The 22605-nt window shown below is 31.2% G+C and overlaps 1 protein-coding gene and 1 pseudogene across 1 annotated transcript in view; both read left to right on the top strand.

Annotated features, from left to right (window-relative positions):
• LOC126866547 (forkhead box protein O) overlaps positions 1-22605 on the top strand; it is a 295017-nt gene that overhangs the window by 216683 nt on the left and 55729 nt on the right. The window lies entirely within an intron of this gene.
• On the top strand, positions 16835-21108 carry LOC126868832 (uncharacterized; annotated as a pseudogene).

The following is a 22605-nucleotide window of genomic DNA, read 5'->3' as shown; positions in this document are numbered from 1 at the left end:
CCTTCGTGAAATCGACGGGACGGTTGCAATAAATTCGTGCCACGATCCCACGATTCGACCCCCGTCGAAGATAAAGTATGTCATCGTCGGCGATGCGAGTCGTACGCGCCGATAGTCGTCGGGAAAGTTCTCGTTTTCGTGCGGATACGACCGGTCACCGAATATATAGGAGTGACGTGGCGCCGAGATGCGTGTAAGAAGGGTGATACGAAATATCGTCGACCACGTTTCGTGCCTCTTGCCATGCTACCCGATACACATTGGCCTACTTTTCGAATCGAGGGAACCAAGACCGAGAACACATTCAGGGAACAGAAACGCATGCAAAAGTGAACTTCCATAGATGTTCGTCACGGTATTTAAATGCCTCGTCAAATCAGATTGGACGTTATTGAGATGATTGATCGACGAATCGAACTAATCGTCATTGCTTCTTGCAGATGATATTGAAATGTTGTGAGATTATGGAATAAAGGAAATAGTAATTTGAGTATTCAATGACATTCCATGTGTTTTTGTAAAAGAACTTTAAGCTTTATATCTTACTTTACTAGCTGACACAAAAGTGTTTGAACACTTAAAAAACGTTTCGTGTATGTTATAGAAAACGTTTCAAGATTTCATTAGCGCGGTAATGAGACATGACTGTCATGTATATTGGTGAAATGTAAAACCAACTTAAAAATGTATATAGGAGATACAAGATATTTGTTGAAAACATATTTAAAAAATAAAAAACAAGTGTAGGTGCAGCATGAATAATCACTTTAAACATATAAATGCTAAACATGGTCTTACTGAATGTGGGAAATTACTAGTATAATAGTTATATAATTAACTTCTTAAATACTTATATAATCTCTGCAAAATCTATATATATGTGTATAAAATATACATATTTTCTAAATATATTCGAATACATCATCAACTCTATTATAAATAATTTATCACTCTCTTCCGCTTTATGTAACCATCAGAGTAGAAATTAAGTTTACCTACGTAAATATTATGTAATTATGCCTAATACTTATTTTAAGATCACACATATAAGTTCTTTTACTTCCGAAGACTATTTACATCCAAAACCAAAATTACAACTACTATCAGAATATTAATAAAACTACTAATAAAATGTAGTACTATAGCGATATCGAAATAGATATGTGATATTGAAAATCTTCGTCACAATTACTTCCAAATTAAAGAAATCTTACTATCACAAAATTCGAACGTTAATGGTTATTGATCACTGTTATTAACAAAACATAACAATGTAGCTCAAAATCTTGATTACAATTACTGGTTTTACAACATTTACTGGTTCTCAATGATTACTCACAAATAAGTCGTATGCTAATACTCCATAGATTTGTCCTATACTTGGACTTGTTGTTTGAGTGAAGAACTGTTTTGGATGGCATTGATTGCTTGCAAACAACAATTCGTTATCTTATATTCAAATTATTACGCCCAATTCTGGCGTAGAAATATGATTTTTTACGTTGTAGGTATTATATATTTTTAGACTGTAAAGTGTACTTGAACGCCGAGGTCGAAAGATGACAGAGGAAGAGATTTTCAGTCTGTGGGACTCGGTATTTTTGTGAGTCTCTGAAGTCTATATCGATATTAGAAAAACCGCGATTATTGCATGTCGAATTCCGGAATCCTATTCCGGACTATGAACTTCTGATAAAATTGTCGTAACTAAATTAGGAAACGTGAAAGTGAAAATTATACAAACATGGCACGTTAAATAAGGCCGATATTGAATACATGTCGAAAATACTTCTGAAATGTTCTATTATAATATTCTTCGTCGTTTTAAAAATAAAAGTTATTTTTATTACCCACTCTTAAGATTACATAATGTTCCTAAATTTAATGAAAACTGTTTTGGTAAAACGAGTAACATCTTGTTGGGAAGCTTCTTGTCAACACGATAAGTGATGCTTTAGAATTAATTAAGTATTTCCTTATATATAAACCTATCGAATAATCTTATATTAAATGTAACGAATAATTTGAAGCGTGTCTTTAACGATATAAATTAAGTTGCTAAGTATTATGGTTATGAAGTAATTACGTAAGTTAATATCGTCTGCTCCTTCCCTATTACATTTATACAAAATAAATAAATATAATGTACCAAACTAAGGCGATAAGAAAATGACACAATCTTATTTTATAAGTTTAGTTATATAGTAATTGTATAAGTTATTGATACATTTTAATGAAGTAGTAAATATAAAATATCAAGCTGAGGTAGTACAAATGGTACCATCTCCTTTTTTTCGCGTAAAAATGTAGAATTTTGTTTACTAGTAAAGTACTCTGTTCAATAATAGTAATACGAGCATTGATGATGTATCTCGCGTCTACTCGAATTTAATGCTACACTGAGCGAAGCTACAACACTGTATAATTAAAAAGAGGAAATACGAAACAGTTGTACTTTTAAATTTGACCCTCTAAATGTGAAACTTTAATTCGACACATATGTACAATGGCATCCCATTCGCTTCAATATTTTCACAATTGCAAATCGCAATATTGACTAACATACCATACCTTGAAACCTATATATATTTTAATGTACAAATATTATATTATACATATAAATATATGTATAAATGTGTATATCGATAAGTAATAAATAATGCAGGGAATTATTTAAATTTTATATTTAAAAAGTTACATTGCAAATTTTTTAAATAACCTTTTGAATATCTTTTAAATAATTCATTATAAGAACTACTACTAAAAATACGAAGCTATCTACACACGTAGGGCGTCCCACTTAAATTGAACATTTAAATTCTATTTCATTTATTATTGAAGATAAGGAAAGATAATTAAAAGAAATATTTCCAGGCAGATCTTATATATTCTTGTATGGAAATACGTTCAAGAATAATACCTGATGTGTTAATTTTTCAAATCTTGTGTAGTTCAACGTATAGGTATAAAAGGTCAGAAATGTGGTTCTATTAAAGAAATATACATCTACAGATGATTCAAGCATTTACTGCAAATGAATCTAGTTAATATTTTCCTTGTAAAAATACTAACCTTTTCAATCTACAATTACTTCACTACGATTGAGTATAGATATAGCTATGTGGTATATTTAGGTGGAAATGTTCGAGGTTGTTTTATTTCTACATGAACATTGCTTTCGGAGAATTCCATAGAATCCAGTTATAAGATATAAACGCACTCGTACATTTGATACGCAGAGAGAATAATAAAATTCATAAAAATAAACAAAGTTTTGAATCGGTAAATAATTAAATTAAGTTTCGAAAAAAATAGTAGCTTATGAAATCAGATTTCACTTATATTAAATTAAGTTCTCAAAATTGTGGGTACTCGTGAAAAGAAATTCTGTTAATGCTTTAATATCAAAAATCTAGGTAAAATTTATTTTTAATTTTCGGTATTAATTTTCGATATAATTATTATTAATCTTCGGTAATTACAATATTTTTAATTTTCGGGCGCATACTTCTAAAACCTTTATATCGATATCATATACTGTATAGAGATATTATAAGTAATAGCATAATCATTATAAAATAGAAAAAAGATGCTGTGCAAATAACAAATCATTCTTCAACTCATTCTGGAAATTGAGAATTACGTGAAAAATACATCAACGTTATCTACGTGTACCACTTCTAACAGAGAAACAAGCAATAAAAAGATTTTGATTTTTGATTAAATGATCGAATCGTTTATCATTGAACTTATTTCCGAATGATTTTGTCATTTAGTAGTAATAGTGATCGACTTCACTAAAAGTACATACTCATAAAATGATCATGTCTCATAACAATATTTTATACTTATGCCTCAGACCTTGATCATACAGAGAGCTGCGAGCGGCAGAGCTGTCACCGCATCACTGCGTTGCTGCTCAATTGCTGTATGGCTTATTTCATGTAATTCCATGAGTTTTATTTATTTTCTGCCGCTGTGTCGTCACTTGTTTGCCCGCTCTTGCCGTTCGTCGCTGTCTGTATGATCAAAGCCTTAAAAGCTCTGTGTACACTAGATTACAAGTATTGATGGAATATAATATTCCAAATCAGGTTGCAAGATATCTTCGAATCTCATAACTATATTGACAAAATATATAAGTTAACTAGATTATAAATAATTTGAACATACGCATTTCAAGTTCTTTTAAATTGATTTTTAATATTAAATTTTTTATATTATCTATTGCAATATAGAGTAAGATTATTTTTGTACATATTAACGGCGAAACTTCCGTAATCGTCCGTGCTCTGATTCGGCTGAAATGCTGAACGTAGAATCTTTGTAGATAAATGAAGGTTTAAAAGAAGGATTTTTGTCGATTCAGGAGTTAAGATACTTATTCCTTTTTCCTAAATTTAACCCAATCTTATTCTTGTATCGACATAAATCATCTTTTTCTTATATTTTACTCACCATTTTTCATTTGGAATTAATTGCATTTTTCTGCATTCTCTTGTATTCCATTCCACAATAATTCTGAAATGTTCTGTGATCTCTCAATATTCTGGAAAGAGATAATAAATATATATGATCCAACATTTTAGAAATACAAGTTGCGAAATACACGTTTGTACTCAGTACTCGTTATCGGCCAACTAACTCTAAATTACGAACTAAAAGTAACCACGAGCAATGTAAACAACACGTAATGTAAACATCATGTGCCGTGACATACATCAGAAAAAATATCATCACGTCGATATGTATAAGAAAAACAAAATGATATTAAAGAAATGTCTTTGTGGGACGTCAAAAATCTTTCTCCTACAGCGTTTTTGTTTAAAAGAAATATTTTTTCAAAATTTAACAGCCATATTAACCATAGTAACGAACACAAAACTGAAAAATAAAAATAGAAAAGTAAAAAATATTCTTTTTCTATGATACAGAAGGTATTATTTATATTCAGGTTTTAGTTGACTATTTACCAATACTTATCATGATATTAATTGCTATTAACATTAATGTTCTAAATTTAATATTAATAATGCACCGGAATTCTCTCATACTAATATTATAAATACTAAATATTACATATAAGTATTTATTTACATAAATGTTCGTAAGTCTTTTCAAATCTAATTATACATATGAGCATAACTTTAGCGTCAGTCAAGTCTTACTATTATAAAAAGGCTTTAGAAATGATTCCAGATAGCAATAGGAGATATATATGGTATATGAGATAATAATGGTCGAGAAGATTCGTTTCGTATGTCGAAATATAAATTACATCGTAATACCTGTTCCATTTCTTGAGTGGACTTTGTACAGAAGGTAATAAAAACCCTGTTCTCCATCGTATGTATCTTGGAACATAATAATTTTCATGCTCCATTCGTTTGTTCAAGAAATATTGAATTATTTAATATTAGTAACTCTATCATGTATTCTAATCATTTTACAAATACCGTTTTGTACAGAGTAATTTATATTATTTGCATATATGTACATAAAAAGTGAAATAACAGAAAAAGTAATTAATATCAGTTTTTAAAACAGTTGCACGAATATCGTATGAGAATTCTATCCAAAAAGGGTTTGCTAAATTTAAAATGAGATCTCAATAAATTCCAAATAACAGAGTTTGAATAGCACTTATACAAACTATTTCGTTACAAAACATCAAAATACTAATCCTGAGATAACAATATAGCTTGAAATCAACATTAATACATCTCTCTCGTACTATTTTCGAACGTTTCGAATACGTCTCACTATTACTTATAACGTGTTTTCAAGCACTGCTGAAACTCATGTATGCACAAAGCACGTTTAACACTTCCACTGTTTATCAAATTTCCATTATTTATGATACCTGTTAACAACTCATTTTCATCAAAAATCTATTTCCATATTATGTGCATTTATACATATACTTTGTTTATCTATTATTACAAAAACTTTTTCCAAATTTCGTGATTTTCAATTTAAGTAAGTATAAAAAACTGAGCCATAAACATAAATAAGTAAGATAACATAAGTAAGTAAGTTAAATAAGTAATTTCGGAGTATTATCAGTACAGAATACAATCAAACATATCGTACAAAAATAAGTAAAAAATATGCAATAATATTTTTTCATTCAAGGTTCATTTCTAAGAAGATTGACTTTGAACGTTCACTACATAAGATAAGACTTGCTTGCTTGTATTTTTGTGAACCTGATCACGTACATTGCAATAATCGAAAAATGTATATAAAAACAATAATTATCATAGTGTTACTTGACAACCTGTATATTTTATAATAGCTACGTACGTAAATTAATTATGTACGCAGCGAGTAATCGAAATCGATCTTGCCTAAAACTATGCTTTAAGTAAACAAATTTCATTTTCTCTTCTTACACTACTAGTTTATGTAAAGAATCATATTTTGTCTTTTCTAAATGAATTATATAATATATAAATACATGCATATTCAAGTCAGTATAACTCAAACTTAAATTGACTCCCTCAAAAATTTTTCTATTTTAAGTCTTTTCTATAATTCTGATGTACTTTTGCATAAGGTTTCCTATCAACTTGTACAATATGTTTATTTCATACAGGAATCAATCAAACATTTTATATGCTGTAAAAGAAAAACGAAGTTTAATTATTATTCCAACCACGTTAGTTAAAATTATATATTTATTATGTTATTTATATATATTATATATACAATATATAATATCTATATTATTTATTACATATACTATATTATTTAAAATTTCATTATTATGATATCTAAGCCTCGAAAGTTTAATCACATAATTTAAATTTAACCATGAATTATTGGAAAATCTCTGTTTAAAACTTCACGAGTTCTATTTTTTACGTGTCACATATCTTAAGAGTAAATGCGACTTGACCCCAAGACGTATGTGAAAAACGTGTTAACGATCAATCTATCATCTCTAGTCAAATAGTTTGTACTCGCTTTAATACGTATGAAAATTGACTTACGCATCTGCGAAGTTCGCCTTGACTGACGAAGATGATAGAGTGGTCGTGTTACATAATCAAAGTGCGTAGACCAGGTCACTGTGCACGATATCTACTCAATGTCCTCCCGTGATCAGCCAATCGGGAGAAGATGTGTACCGCGAGATCAGATTTTTGTCTTATTGCTTTATCGAAGGATACGAATTTTATCGATACTGCTTATCTAATAATCTGCCCAGTTTTATCTAATTTATTGTGTGATTTTGTAGCGCGACAATATCCCTCAAAAGTAAAACAGACTAGGACTCGAAAGTCATGTTCTTCATCTCTATGTCTGAGATTCTTCTTCTAGGAAGATATTTCTTGGCTATCTGTACAATATACGCGCGCATACTAACAAACAATTCAAAAATGGTGAGAACAGCGGAATTACTGGTATTATTTATGTCACACTATTTTTATTCGAAAGCGGTGATGCGAGGACTATATCTTTCTTTAAAAAAGGATTCTTCTAGCCATTTTATATAACATATTATTTTTTAACAACTTTGTTAGAACGGCTTTTCTATATTTAATAAAAAGTCATTTTTACAGTGGCTTACTATAGAGAGATTACGTGTTACAACACTCAAGTTTGAAGATGAATATTTCCATTTCGGTAAGGCTAAACTCTGAAAATTAAATCATTTATAGGTAATATGCTAAATAACGTATTATGGAAATTTCAAAGAAGTTGTAAGAAAGTCAATTTACGCTACAAATAACTTAAAGTATCGAAATTGCGAAAACGATCATCGAATCTTCGAGAATGTTGATTAATTATGTATACATTTCACCGCATCCACCGAAACCGAATGAATTATTTGTAAATATGTATTTTTAGATCTCACTTCTTTGCTTATTTATTATTTCTGGACTTCGTTAATTTTTACAGCAGATTAATTTTAAATTCCAGTGTAATTTCAGTTAACAGACAGATCACTTAGTATTCTCAATCTATCACTTCTCATTTTTCTGAATAAATCATAAGTTCAAATAACGTAACAGATCTATGATTCGGTTTAAAGAATTATTGAAAATCATTTCCTAATAACACTAGCAAATACATCTATTTATAAATAAGTACAAGTAATAAATGAAGTTTTAAAAAATTATTAAATGGCAATTAGGGTATTAAATATGTTCTAAAATTATAATATACGTTATACATTCCAAAGTTTGTAATTATTCTAAAAAATAATAATGTAATATAGCTCAATTGATAAAAAATAAAACAATAAATAAAAGCAATGCATACATCATATTATATAAAATTAACAATATTATTTATTTAATTGATAAAAAGAATAAAGAATAAGGGGGAACATGAGAAATTACTTTTACAGTGTATTATGTATATTGTAACAACGCACGCAGAATTAGTTTTGAAAGCTTGGTTGTGGCAGTTAAAGGGGTGAACAGCTGAGTATCGTTTTCGCGTTGTTGGGTAAATTAACGTCGCGACACGACGGAGGGAAACTTCTGAAATAAAATCTGTAAGGTAACGTGAAAAAGTAGTGGTCGTCCGTGGTGCGCGACGCTGAACTACCACGGTCTATTTAACACGGAAGGTACAGAAAAACGAATTACAGGAGTTTTCGAGGCGTTTTTCTTCCTTTTGCTTCTGCTACATCATGACCGTGATTATGTTTCATAAGATAAAACGTAAAAGATAAAACTCATCGATCCGGCATGTCGGAACCTCGAACAGACTACAAAATTAGAAACGCTATAAAGCAAGAAACAAGCATTTAATTTTAATGTACTTCAAATGTTTAGGAGTTAGAGCTATGAAGTTATAGAAAATACATAAAACTAAGAACAATAATGTGTATCTAAGTATGATCTAAAAATTTTTAACGCATGGTTTTGCAGAAATTTTGTCGCAACCTTACATATTCATCCAAAGGACGTTTCCATTATTCAAAATGAATCGACATTCTAGAAATTTTCACAGATCATGAACAAAAGGAAAAATCACGTTTAGCGTACAGTTTATACTTAGATCGTCGATGCAATTACGATCACGCGATGGAAAATTCGTTTATCGCAAGTGACTTATAATTAGTTGATAGTGAATTCGTATTTGTTAGATATGTGCACGAGCGTTGTATTGGGAAATCGAGAATTTCGATACACCAACTAGTGGCAAAAAATTAAACTGCTGAGAGTAGATCGAGTATCCATATAATTACCAATCTTTAAATGGAAACGTAAAAAACCAGTGTTTTTAAATTTGTTTCAAATTTTAATGCTTTTAAATTAATCAGTATAATAAGAGTCATGTAATCATTTAAGCAGTTATAAAAATTTATGCAATGGAATTTTCTCTTAGAAAAAATAAAAGTAAGATATAGTAGCAGGTATTAATATATATTCAGGCACCTTCTAAAACAGAATAACTTCTTTAACCCTTTCGCTCCGAGCGCCGCATATAGGCGGCGACCACGCGACGACTCCTGAATACGGCACCCCACATATCCGGCATCCAAATGATGCATATACAAGTGCTTGTCAATAATATAGCTGTAGTCAATAATATAGCTTTTCGTTATTGGCAGAACATTTTCTGTTGATTTTGACATATTGGATTAATCACTTCTTCAAGTTACTCATTGTTGAAACAACATCAAACGTTTCACGCAGTGTATTTAAAACATCCAAACGGTCGTATACTGTTTCATGCTAAAAAATCTATTAAATCCATTGACAGTGAAACGGTATTTCATATACGGTTTTTACAAGAATTATTGTTATTTAAGACTTAGGAAAACGTATATACAGCAATCGCGCTCACTGTGCGTATTTCAGTGACAGTACTTCGGCGGACTGGACTGCCGAAGCGAAAGGGTTAAAGCTGGACCAAACCATTTGAGAATTTTTGAGAAATTAGGAGAATTGGTTTACTAAATGACACGTAAACATTTTTTGAAAAACTTGCAACTAATCGGAGTCGCAAAGAGAAAAGTAAAGGCCATTTTTTACAACTTTTTATCTGGGCTTGTAATGAAAATTTAAATAACACATTTTGAAGATTTATGACGCGCTGAAAATTCTGTTGAAATTAGTTGATATAGAAACAAGCGACAGCTATCGAAAAACCGTAGATTTATTACAGTTATAGGCCAAATATCGCGGAAAACTTTTAACCGTTTGTAGCTCATAGTAAATGTTAACTGATTTTGTTGAAATCTTCGGCGTGAATATAACTGACATAAATTTATAAAACGTACTATTTAAATTTTCATTAGAGGATTAATCGATTATGATTAAAGAGTTGTAAAAAGATTTTAACTATTTTCTTTACGATTCCGACTAGTTCCAAACTCCTCAAACAATTTTTTACATGTCATCCAGTAAACTAATTCGTCTAACTTCTTTAAAAAATTCAAGTCATTTAGTACAATTTTAAAAAAGTTATTTAGAACACAGCGATTGCATTACTCAATCTTCCAAGCTCTTCGATTAATATAGAACTTAGTAAATACATTAACAGCTGTTTAAGCCTCTCAACAACAGAAAGGACTGTTGTATAGAATAGCTCTGAAAGAACACTTCCTCAGTTTAAAAAATCTTAAAATAGCTTATTTAAAAGCTACTGAGTATTAGTAATTAAATAAATCAGCTGATTTGAATAAATGAACAAAAAGATCGAAGAACCTACTTTCAGTAGTTTGCCATCCTACCATCTGAGGACTAAAATCTAAGCCACGCATTTACTAAATTTGCCAATAGCATGATTAGAATTTCTAATCTCAGCGTAAAGTATGCGCAGAAACGTAGCTAATCTTGAACGTAGATAAATATATTTTTTTCTAGAGTATCTAAGAGTTCTTGGATTTCATTAGGTACGGTTGAATTTTGTGCGGGACTATTTCTCTGTACGGCAGAGTTTGACGCGACTTATGTATAAACGATACAGCACTGCAATAATGTTCTCTATGCAAGCACATTGGAATAAAGTTTTTGATAATTAAATTATAATTTTTCTTAAAGATATGATGCATATACTTTAACTTTAATAATTAATAACACAATTGAGTGTGGCATATTTTAAAGCATAGTACGACACATAGACCCAGATCACAATTTTCACACTCATAGCGCAATAGTGTTTTCAAATTGTTCCTCGTTTTCTATTTTGAAGCGACATTTTGAGGTCGAAGGTTCTAAAAAATTATAAGGATACGGATTGGCATATTAAAAAGAGCATCTAATAATGGTATATTTATTTAAACGAAAAGCAACAATTGATACCTGACAATGGCGTACCAAAAATAAAGACTATATATTCTCTCTGTATATTATTAACACTGTTATAAAACGTTGTGAGGGCAAAAAAGCGTGAAGCAAGACAAATGAATGAAGAATAAAAATGAATGATGAAGATGATTTAGCTCAAACCGTGAGCGAATGAGTCAGTAGAGTGAGCCACTATAGTGGCGAGTCGTAATATAAGATGGCATCCGCGAAAGCCATTACAGTGGCGAATCGTAATATAAGATGACATCCGCGAAAGCCACTATAGTGGTGCGTCGTAATATAAGATGACATCCGCGAAAGTCACTATAGTGACGTATCGTACCTAAGAGATTAATAATAATATTTAATTTTTAATATCTGAGCCACTATACACTATATAAGAAGAATAGCAAAATATGCTCGAATAATAACAGAAATAATAGCTAATTAAAAGCCAATGTCTTTATTGAACGCAATATACGCACTATAATGTACATGTTAGGATAAATCATACAGCGGTCTGCGCGTGATACATATCTGTTTGTGAGCCGCGATTAGCGCGCATATCGCCAATGACACTTTCTAAACTCTAAATAATATAACGCGTACAGGATTCTTGGAGAAACTGTTCTGTTGACTTAAATTCAAATTTTCTTCCATAATGAAAATGTTTAAAATTTTTGACTGATAGTTATAGCTCCCCGTTTGATAGTTGAAATAGGAAGTAATCATTGTTATAAATAGATTGGGTTGTATAATAAGCGGTATAATGATATAACGAAGACGTAAATTGGTATAGTCGTAAGCAATTTAAATGATATTGAATGATAAACTAAACTAAACTAAATCGTTTAACTAAATTGTAAAACGAGTCTTTCAGAGGCTCATACTGAGCAATTCAATTAAATTTTTATATGTTTCGCAATTTCGTTAAACATAGGTACAAAGTAACGTTCAGCTCCAATCAGAAAACTATATTGCTTACAAACGAAAATCTTATATGTTTTCATATTATTAAAATCCGCGATTAAGAATCTCTTTCTTTTAATTATATTGTTAAATTCTTACATTGCAGTCAACTTTAATTTTCAAATGGATGTGGAATGTTCCTCCAGTTTCCATGTAAACTTTGTTCCATATAAACTTAACCCTATGATGTATGGGTAAAAATAGTGTAAAATTGTCATAAGTATAAGCAAAAAATTATAAAACTTTAATCCTATATTAAGGTAGTACAAAACAAAAATGATAAATAATTTTAATGCAAAATATACGTATTAAGTAAATATTTCCCTTGTGTAATAAATTCAATAGTATGTAGATCTGTGGTTTATGTTAACCGAGGTGAGAAACTACTTCAAAATGAAAATAAATACGTTACTAGAGAAGATTTTTACATTTTATATTTTTATTATAATTGTAATAAATATTACTATAATTATTATGATATATTTATTATTATATTATATAATATTATAGGAAAATAAGATATAGTGTGCCAGTAGTTTTAGCAACGGTATGATTTATTTCAATATCATTCACAACACAAAATCAAGTATGATGCTTCGTCAGCCTATATGCACGCAGTCATCATTCGTCACTAACTCCTCTCGTCATAACAGCTCTCTTTCACGCCGACCACACTCCTTCACAACGCTGACGACACTCCTTGACAATGCTGACGACACTCTTCGACAACGCTGACAGCACTAAAGCGCCCGACAACGCCGGCAACACTCCCCGGCCACGCTGGCAACACTAAATAGCTCCACAATGCCGGCAACACTAAAGAACCCATCAACTCACTAACGGCTACCTTTTATACCCTATATCCCTGTATCCGATATACCTGGCTCGCACATGTCCCATGGTCAAGTAGACCCTCTTGCTTACACAGGGTTTTTCTCGATATTATACTATATACCCGGCACGCGTATGTCCCATGGTCAAACAGACCTTCTTAATTACTCAGGGTTTTCCCCCGATATTACAATATATCATTTGACTGTAATTATCTATTATAAATACAGTTTTATAACTGTACTATTATCATTGTATTATAATAGTAAATATATTAATTTTTTCAAAACGGATTTGATTAAACCATGAACGAAATAATATTATAGTTGAGATTATAATATATGTAGGAAAATCGTATAGTGTTAGTAGGTTTGTTAACGGTATAATTGTTACAATATCGTTTGATGCCCCGTTAATCTGTGTTTACGCAATCACTATTCGTCACTAACTAACTTCGTTACAACAGTTCTTTTTAAAATACGCTAACAACACTCCATGACAACGTTGACAACACACACCCGATATCTTCCAGGCAATCCGTCCACGATACTACACTACATTCTTAGATATATTTAAGTTTGGAAAAATGTAGGCTAATCATAATTTCTAAATTGGTATATAATTCCACTTACGATAGAATTCTATTAACCAATAAATCTTTATGGGAGATAATTTATAACAATAGCAATTTTCCTAAAAGTTATTTTAGGGCGTACAGTATTATTAGTTATATGAGGGCTAATTTTAATAGAATATGCATAGATTTACATGATATTTCAATTTTCCTCTTACTCGTAAAACTGAAAAACTGTATGTGCTTGGAGGACACACTAAATAAATGTATAGTTTGGATTTTAGAAATTATGGCAGAATTTATATAAAGTTTATTTTACGTGTCAAAATTAACAATAGAAATTTGACTCTACTATATTATCTGTGCCGCAAAATATTCGACTACAATGACACTTTCTAAAGATTTTTAAAATCACTGAAACCGAAAATTAGGGTCGTTTTTGACGAAAATAAACCCTAAAAAATTTCGATCAACCTGTTGATGTGCAACGTTCTCGTGGATTTTGACGACACCTTTTCTAAAATTTACTACTCTTAAACTGTATGGCTTACTTTGGCTGAATTTGGGTCGGGAGTATTGGATTAGGTCTAGATTATCTTTTATTTTCCAGTTGCCCTACAGCCTCATCGCGAAGCGGACCGGCAAAGCTGCCGATTTGGTCGTGGTTGTAGTCATGGTTATACAGCGAGCATATTTTTTCCAATATTCAGAATAAAATGTTTATCATTTAAGCATTCATCATTTATCAAAATACTAAAGTCGTTTGGATAAGTAATTCTCTGGTTATATTACATTATACACTATGCATCTTTCTCTCAACTTTTTAAATTATAGATATATTTTATACTCTACTGATATAAAATTATGTTTCATGTACATTTTCTTACAATTTTTGTTTAGCCAGTATTTAATGTCGCGCGAGAGCATGTATTATGTGCGAAATAAGACTATCGATATTATACTAATTTATCGAGTAATCTGTTTTCCTTGATATACATTGTAAATCGTATATCTATTATATTGTCTAATTTGTGTATGAATAAATGCTGAACAATTAATTAGAATTCTATATTTTTTCAAAATCATATACGGTTTATATACAACATTTTTTACAATAAAATATATTATTAACTTGTAACAAAACTTGTCGTAGATGAAATTGAAACAGATAATAATGAATATATTTGTGTTACAAGAATCAAATCCAACTATCGGCTGCAATTTTCGATTAACAATATGACATTGATCACGTAACGTGTATTAATAGCGTTATAGTAATGTCTCATTAATTTATACAACTTGTTATGAATTTAATGAAAATAAGTAAGTTTTGATATTTTCAGATGTAATTACAGTTGCCAAATTCATGTAGTAAATTAATTAGTTACGGACCTGTTGAGGACATGCTAACATGACAAGATAATTTGTTTCTCGCGTTTAATGTATTAATGTTACAACCACGATGACATTGATAGCGACAAATATTTAGTCATTCTCACAGCAAATTTTTAAACTGTCTAAGCATTCTAACTATTAAAAATATTATTTGGAAAATGGGTAATAGAAAATTTATATTAAAAAATAGGTAATAGAGAAAATTTGTGCAAATTTATTTTTGTTTCAATTACATACAAATAAAATACGAGACGACTTTTTTCATTTGAATATTCATTTTTAAATAAATCAGTTGTATATAATTCAGTTTTAATTGCAGACCGCAATAATCCTAAGGAACTGTCATAAAACTAAGGATTTTTATTTTACTCTCAAGCCCCTTAATTGTTATAAAAGATTTTCAAATCGAGACGTTCCTTATGGTTATTGTTCAATCAGGTAAAAAATAGGAAGGTCAAGTTTTTCCCATGTTTAACAGTCATTTCCACCGGTTAGCGACCGGTAGTGCCCCCCCCCCCCAATAATTTTCCTCTGCGACAGCGTCGTCGTTGAACTTCACTGGTTCATCATCCTTAGATCAGTCAAAAAAGTCTCTTACTGGTTTTTCATCCGTTGACCAGTTAATGTCTTGACTGGTTTTTCGTTCATTGATCAGTCATCAGTTTTAACTTACTATTCACACGTCTCTGCGAATACGTCTACACGCACCTACACGCACGCGTAACTATTTATATCTACAAAGCTGTTGAAATAAAGTATATATTACAACCTGTTACTTCAGTGTTACAATCAGTCAACTACCTCTATTATCCTAATCGAAGTAAGGGATCGACCAATTCGTAACATCGATGATCTAATCGTAACAAGAATTTACGACTCTCATTGGCGCGATCTACCGCAAACTGTCGAACAATTTGCATACATTCGTATTTATATGAGCACAATTAAAAAAATCGAATCTGAACGGAGATTCGTTTCACCTACTAAATATTTTATATACAATATTTTTACGTATTATTGGGTGTCATGTGAGTGGTAGTAAAAGCCAGCAGAGGGTAATCCTGTGTGAAAAAATAAATCGGAAATATGCAATAAATTTGTTCACATGACACTTCGTTCCCGAGAAAACCCAATTTGAAAATTTGTCACGAATACTTAAACTTGTCTAAAATACTAAATCAGCAGGAAGTCATTCTACGTGCGAAAATAAGTAAAAAGTGTAAAATAAAATTTTTCTGCTTAGAGCTTCATTTTCAAAAAAACTAGGTTTGAACATATCTTTTCGGAAAGAAACATATATGAAAAAGTTTTATTCTATATTTTCGTTTTATTTTTTCATGTGGAATCAACTCCTACTCGATTATACCACCTATTATATGACATACTGTATGTGCATCATACACATTGTCGACCCTTTAAATATCTTATAAATGCATAAATGCCTGTAATATGGTTACAAGATGTACTATAACATGCTAATGGCCCTTTTGATTTTTCGCTCGGTATCAGTACGGACGAGAAAGTTGTACGTGATAGTTCGCGGATCGCTTACGGCGCGTGCACCTATGATGTCCAGCGAATTGTAATCGGTGTACGCGTTCCTCGGTGTATCGGATGGACGCTTGCGCGTGCATAGCCGAGATTGACTCAGTGTGGTTCTAAAATAAACCACGAATATAGGCCGCGTCGAGATACTCCATCTGCCTGGTGGAATTCCATGCTTCGCTGGCTGCCCGCGCCTTATCGCGATTTTTTCTTGCTTCCTCGAGGCTAGCGAATCAAATCATCGCCATCATCATCTCGAGGAGGAGCATTCTTTCCCCCATTTACCGGGTTAACTATCCGATAATGGCAAGTGACGGTCGTTCGGTAATCGTAATTGGTGCTCCGAGGAGCGGAGCCTTCGACGTCACGGCCCGTTGCTCCTCGAGAATCGTCGAAAATCTTGCGGAATGAGGAAAATGGGGTCTCTGGATGGGTTTCTACACTTGTCACAGGTGCTTCTTGGTGATTGTTGTAAAACTCGACTACGACTCGAGATATTTGGTATTCTCTTTCTGGCATTCTTTATCTTTTTATTTTTGAAAAATTTAGTGATCAAATTAATCCTCTAACAATGTAATAAAATAAGAAAAAACAAGATGAATTTAGAAAATAATTATTTATTTATCCTTAAAATTTTTTGCATTTCTGGTATCAGATGCAAAAAATGTGCAGTTTCGACTTTTTATAGGCAGTAAATTACGCTATAATGACATTTCACGTATGAAATTTATAATACTATATTTGACAGCTTACTTGAATTTCTCTTACGTTGTATTGTCAAAGAGTTAATAACGTATAGATACTCATAATGTGCAGATAGAAAAAGCGATAGAACGAAATTTTGGGAATTGTGATAGTGTCCTACTAAAGTTCGCTTTCTAGTTTTCTTTGTAAGAACAGTAGGAGTTCGTTTTTCGATTGATCGAAATTGATTTCATACCGATCGCATAAAAATACGTCTTTTTCACTCTAATGTCGATTACGTAAAGTTGCTTTCTGTTGTACTGATACTGTGCACTGTTTTAATTAAAGCAATTAATTTAAATGTAATTTTGCACTGATATACAAAAATTTTATATAAAAACGACTTAACTTTACATAAACAGTAAAGTGTGAGACTATGTATACTATACACATAATACTACTAAACCATATAATTATACTATTATAACATATAATTTTTACATGATTAGTATTAAATATGTTAATACAAGGAATTAATCCTAATATTGTTTAAATTACAAATAAATATCTTATGATATTATACAATTACAATATTATATTGTACTGATACTATTTGAAATCATTTAAAAATTCTTAACTTTCTAAGTAACGATGGAATAAAAAATTTGAATGAAATCGTGAGGTATAACGAAAGTGTTCAATTAAGAATAAACTAATGTTTTGAAGCACAAGAGTGTATGTATATATGTTAGAGATATTTAATGCAAATAATTGATTCAGTATCATTGTTATTTATTTTAAATCGATAAGTTCTTATTTAATAGAATATAATTTAAAAATAAATAATATTCTTGTATTAAAAATACATTGAAGATTTATTAACTGAAGTTATACACCTACATTAATGTTTGCAAATAAATGGAAAATGAAAGCACATAGCAAGTTATATATAGCAAATTAAAGTTACTAATACAGTTGTTATCATAATTCAGGAAAAAATTTGATCATTGTAAACCATGCCTTATTATACACCAAACTCTTTGTTGTTATACCTCATGTAGGAACGAGACTGTATTTCATTTCACATTTCTTTCACACTTAATGGACAAAACATACGGTTTTTTAAAAATATTACTACTTGAAGATATTTAATCCAGTTATATCAGAATTTAATTAGAAAATGTAAAAGTATAGGTACATTATGAATACCTTCTTGAAGGAATGGAGTACGAAGGATGTGATGAACAGCAAGGGATTAATAATTTTGCGCAATACGACGCATGATGTTGCAACATTAAGCCAGGCATAGTTTCTGTACTATACAGAAATGTGTGTGGAATACAGATAAGACTTCATCTATTTACCTTATAAACATTGAAACATAAATATATAGAGTTTCATTTGCATATAAGTAGACTGCGAGTTTTTATGCATCAATATGGAAGTACAAAAATTCATACGGAAATATATATGAAACTTTCAAAGTATAATATTATTTATAATATTTAATAGATGAACAAAATCACGATCTAGAACTTACTCTATATATATATATATATATATCATAAAATTATATATATTATATATACATTATGAATTTGTATAAATATCCGTAGTCTATTATGAAGTAATAATTATTATAAATAGATTGTTAAGTATCAATATAATAGTATAATATACGCTATAAATGCAGTGATGAATAGATAAAAGGAGAATTAAAAAATATAGATACATGAGTACTATATAGTATACGTACTATATATTGGGTTAGCAACTAAGTGATTGCGGATTTTGTCATTAGGTGGTAATAGAACAACCCAATAGAACTATATAGTATAAAGTGTGTCGGTATAGGTAGTACAACCGGGCATTGGTGGATTCTTTATGAAAAAATAAATCGGAAATATAGAATAGCAACTTCTTATTTGCGGCTTCGTTTCCGAGTAAATTAAGTTTGAACATTCTCCGTGCACGACTACACTTGCCACACTTTACCACTTTACTTTATTTTTCATCAGGAACTCATTCCCAGTTGTATGTACTACCTGTACCGAGGCATCCTGCATATGGCATACATATAATAATATATATTACATATTACATATGTATATTATATATGTATTATATATGTATACGAACTTTCTAGTAACGTTCCATTACAGAAGGTTAAAGCAAAGATCATCGATAGCATCAAACTTGGTTGCAAAACAATTTCAAAATACATTCCTTTACATTATGACGAAAACGCGAAACGTAAGTCAAATCGTTAGGACATCTTGGTGACAAGCGAAAAGCAGATGATAATTGTCGGTGGTCTTTAATCGAATACAACTGGTCGAGGGGAGTTAGTTAACCGATGCGGCGTGATTCAGTTGCGCGTGGCCGAGTTCGCGCGGATCGCTAGTATTTTGAATAATACAATCGAGCGTATCCGAGTAGTAATCGGCGAAATCTCGTTTCCCCGCGCGGCATTGACCACGCGGTGGGAAATTAGATGGGAGAAATTATTTAAATTATTCGTTTCCGATGGGTTGCGAGTTCCGGCTGCGTGGACCGGCTGTGCAAGAAGGACCACTTAATAAAGAGCCGCTGACAGCGTGACAGTAAAGTAACTTCGTTCGCTGGAATTTAAAATTAGATTCATAAAAATTATTCTAATAGATTCTCGTGCCGGCAGAGTCGCCGCTCAGGGCAAATGAGGCAAATTCGATTTGACACGCGGCCGTTCCCGCATTCTTCTCCCGTTCTTTCGACGACGTCTTTCCCTTTTCCCTCCTCTCTTCACCGGTTGCTTGTTCCCTCGACCTTTTCTACTGACTTCGTCTGGCTCAGCCTGCCGTCTTGCGCTCACGTCCTTGTCTCTTGGTTAGCATCCTCGAGACGCGGCGACAGAAGAGAAGACGCGAAAGGAACCTGACCCGCGACGCTGGGGTGAGTTATGCAAATGCGACAATAACCGAACGTCAATCAGGAAGAAAGTTAAGTTCCAGAGATACTCGGCTGACTGCCGGTTCTACCAGCCCAGACCAAGTCTTCCTTTCTGTGAAAGTTAAAGAAGGCAATGATGGCCGCGGGGGTTGAATGACGAGCTGCACGCTGCTCTCCTTCGAACGTAATTTAAACTTCCTCACGAGAGATTCTATCGTCAGAGATTAAAATGATTCGTTGCCTCTTGCCACCGATTTGTTCCCCCCGTTCAACGAAAGATTCACTAGTAACGCCGTTTAACCCATTAAGGATCGAGCAATAGAAATTAGATGAATGTTGCGTAAATACAGCGTTATTGAACGATGTAAATAAAGTAATATGTAGGTATATTATTTTATTAAGATCTAGAAAATGTATTAAAATACTATAGACTTTATAGAAGTTATATAAATTACAGACATTAGAAGATAAAAAGGTCGTCCACGATTTAAAACGAAAATAATTTATCACAGTGTTATAAATATCTCAAATTCTTTAAACTGAAAGAAATAGTGACAAATAAACGGAATTTCTTTCTATTTCTATTTGAATAATCATACTATTAAAAAACACAATTTATTAATTATGTAAACTGATTGAAAATATGTTGACCATTAATGAATCAATGATTAATTGACGGGTAGATAAAATGTTGGAGATATTGTAGAAGACTATTTTGTCTGGGATGTTTGTTAGCTTTCTTTCATATGAAGAATCAATGTAGTTTAATTATAGAGTTACGAATAAAAGGATCTACAATGATCATTGTTTATGATTTTTAAAATAGAATGTTATCAGCTGGTAAAATTGATTTTTAAACGCTAATATACAGATATGTAAAATTAATGTTTACCATTATTAAACTTTATAAAAATGCCTATTGTTTGAGAATCTTTTAATCCCTAAATTTATTAGTTCCTAAATTAGAAAGCAGATAAAGAAGATTCTTCTAAACACTTAGACAGATAAACATCATCGATTAACATAGCGATATTTATAAGCGATTATCATGTCGATAAATTATATCTATTAACATAGATATTGATAAGTGAATAGAAATCGTATAAAATACTTTACTAACTTCACCAAATAACGGGAAATGTTTTTTTTTAAATGAGAGTGCGTAATTTTATCATCATGGCGGGATAGCTAACGTCAAGACCAAACCAATGATTTATAATATGTACCATGATCTTCATGTGAGCTTGAGTACAAAAAATTTAGAGATTTTTTAGGGAATAAGAGCGAAACACATGTACTAAAATACTCGCACATAAACACGACGTTACTTTATGATTAAAGTGGTATAATCTTTTGCATATTGTTTATGAACATTGAAACGTTTCATATCCGCTATTACATAGTATTATAGTTGTAAAAGACATAATTCAATATTATTACGAGATTTCAAGAACGCACTTGTAATCATGAACCACTACAGTAAGAAAGAATGAAAATACTCTTAATTTTCATCAAACATAATGGTACAACAATTACATGTACTTCCACTTTAAAAAAACATCGATAATCTTGAGAAAAATCTTTTATTCTTCGTAATATCGAATATCATAACATTCCGACCAAACATTTTTTCCTCCGATATTTTTTCCTATCATCAAAAACAATTGAAGTATTCAAGTGATCAAGTTATGTTGTTCATCTTGTATTCACAAGGTGACAATAAAATAGGTGGCCAAACTTTGGTATCTACCTAACGATGAAAAAGGATCATATAAACAGAGGTCCGAGAAATTCTTTTTTCTGCGATATAGACGCTTCGATTGTAATGGAGTATTTGTAGAAATGTTTAGAACTTATTTAATTGCTGAAAATGATTTCCTTCTACAACAATGCATATTCCGCATCGAAGTTTCGAAGGTTGTCGAAAATGTTCAAAAATTTCTGATGTATTCCGAATTTCTTCACATACAGCAATAATCCCGTTTTTGAGTATTTCCAGACTATCGATAGAGTTATGATCATAAACACTTTTAACTTTTAAGAAGTCACCACAAATAAAACTCCAAAGCTCCGTTCTGTATAAAACACATTTGACTGCGTATTGCACACAGTGTGTCATCTAATACCGTAGAAAAATCATTTTACAGAAATTGTGTGTAATTTCTACCATTAAATATAAACAAAAGAAAAGGTGCTGCAATAAAGAAGTCTTCAATAATCAGCCCATACTTTACTTATTGCTCTCTAGATTGATGAATGATACGTGGATTTTTATTCATCCATAGATGTTTGTTATGAAAATTGACAATAGCGCCTTGCATAAATTTTGCCTCATCCATGAAGACTATATACAAATATTTCGAAATATCCTAAACTAATGTACTATTACACGTAGCATTGACGAAAGATTATTCGTGATTGATA

The sequence above is a fragment of the Bombus huntii genome, chromosome 1 (genome assembly GCF_024542735.1).
Source record: "Bombus huntii isolate Logan2020A chromosome 1, iyBomHunt1.1, whole genome shotgun sequence".
NCBI classification, from domain to species: Eukaryota; Metazoa; Arthropoda; class Insecta; order Hymenoptera; family Apidae; genus Bombus; species Bombus huntii.
This window is presented reverse-complemented; position numbering and strand designations above follow the sequence as displayed.